Source organism: Schistocerca gregaria, chromosome 4, assembly GCF_023897955.1.
Source record: "Schistocerca gregaria isolate iqSchGreg1 chromosome 4, iqSchGreg1.2, whole genome shotgun sequence".
NCBI lineage: Eukaryota > Metazoa > Arthropoda > Insecta > Orthoptera > Acrididae > Schistocerca > Schistocerca gregaria.
Genome location: NC_064923.1, coordinates 715,325,484 through 715,327,899, shown reverse-complemented (window position 1 = coordinate 715,327,899; position 2,416 = coordinate 715,325,484).

The window sequence follows — 2,416 nt, the reverse complement described above, 5'->3', positions numbered from 1 at the left end:
GACAAGAAGTCAAAATTATTTTTGTGTTTAGTATTATGAGTCTAAAAATCATTGCTCAGATGAAACTTTTTTACCATCAAAATCATAGACCATCAAGGGATAAATGTACAGGCAATAGAATGTTAAGACTTTTATTGTGTTTTAAAGAGGTATCTATGTGAAGTATGGTTATCTTCTCTATACAGAACTAGCGAAGCCAGCAATCCTTTACAATTGCTAAATATGTAAGGGTAGTGGATATGTGTCCTGCTCTGCTTGTCCTTCTCTCCCATCTCCCCCTCTCTTTGTCCATGACCTCCCTCTCCCTCTGTCTGTCTCCTCCTCCCCATAACTCTCTCCACCTTTGTCAATCTACTCCTTCCCCTCTCCATCTCCATATCCTCCCCACCCTGTCTGTTCATCTATCTCCTGAATCCTTCTGATTTTGAGCAATATTTATTGTTATTGCCAACGAAACACTAATGGGAACTGCAGTCATTTAAAATGAATGAGTAAATTGGATGTGATTATTGGTAACTGGGGTATGAGCAACCTCTCCTTGCTGCTGGATCTGGGAGAATAGAAGCTTCAATGACAGTATTTTGCGCAGTTGTAATCTGAAAATGGGCAGTTCAGAATTCAGATTCTATAACAGTATTCTATCATAAGCTAATAACTTATAAAAACAACTTTTCTGTTTTTCTTTCAAAACCAATTGCAAGGAAGAAAACAAAACAGCTTATAGTTATGTATAAATTTTTGTTTAAAATTACACATAAGGAGAAAGTGTATATTGACTATGCCTGTCCAACAGGTTATTAGAGTATCATATAAAAATTTGAAGTAAATCAATCAAGAACCTTATGAGTTTTTTGTTAAAGATGTTCCCCTTTTATAAAGCATATATATATATATATATATATATATATATATATATATATATATATATATATATATATATATATATATATATACCATTTATGTTTAAAAAAGATATACCCTATGTCCCTCTCAACATTTAGTAGGCTATCATCTAATTGTTCCAGTCCTTTTGCTGTCAATGTTTCCCCTTCATATATCATATATATTTACATACAATATATATTTGAAAATGTGTAGCCTATGTCCATCCAAATTTTTATTAGGATATCATGTAAAAATTTGAAGCAAATCGATCAAGAACTTCTTGAGACTTTTAGTAACAACCTTAAACAATTACTTGACATTATATAATAATAAGGATTCTCTTTATATACCATGAATATTTTTAAAAATGTAGCCTATGTGTGTCTGCATGTTTATTAGAGCATCATGCAAAAAGGTGAATAAATTGATGAAGAACTTTTTGAGATTTTTCCTTACATTTCCCATTCATATACTACATATATATATATTTACATACCATATACATTTATATATGCTGCCTATGTCCTTCAAAATTTATTAGAGTATCATGTAAAAATCTGAAGTAAATTGGTCAAGAAATTTTTGAGCTTTCTGTTAACAGCCTTAAACACCAACTTATTGGATAACAGTATAGATTGTTTTTGATGGATACACGTTTTATTTACTCTACATATGGAGCTTTAGAAAAAAATTCACAATCCAACAGAGAATGGAAATTTGCAAAATAAGCAAACACACTTTTCTTAGGTCAATACTTTGAAACATACTGCAAAGAGCAAAACATGCTTATCTAAGCTTCTGGATAACATTATCCATACATACACCCTATTTAACTTGTTTCCCAGTTGGACACCAGAGGAAATTTACACATGTCTTTTCACTTTGTGTATGACCATGAGTGTCTAATACTAGTGCTAGCAGCTCATTTTAGCTAGTATGATACTATATAATATGAGTTCTGTGTGATTAAGTCTTAAATGTTTGTTATGAACCAGCTATCATCTGAACTGTATCTTGTAAGATTCAGTAGCAACTCTTGATTAATATGCCTGCATCATCAGCAAATATTGCAATCTGTGAACTGTCCTTCAAAGCCACTGGAAGATCATTTATACAGGTAAATATAAGAGTGAACCCAGTACTGAACCTTGTGGGACTCTACACATTATATTGTCCCATTATGAGGTTACTTTCATTCCTGTAACTATGTAGCATTGAGATTTTTATTATAAAGGTAAATTTCCATCCTTACAAAAGGGATTCCATAACATTTTGGTTTCCCAAACAAAATCCTATGGTCCATATAATCGAAGATCACAACATATACCAATGGGGTAATTTTTATTGTTTATTTTTGCCAGAACTGCATTTGTATTGTCTTTTAGTCTTCATTTTGACGAACCCTCACCAAATCTAACCTGAGAGGTGGTTAAAAAGTTCTTCCGAGGCAAATGAGTTAGTATTCTGCCACAGGCCACTTTCTCAAAACCTTTTATATTCTCCCATTAGTTACAGAATTAATGAAAAAACA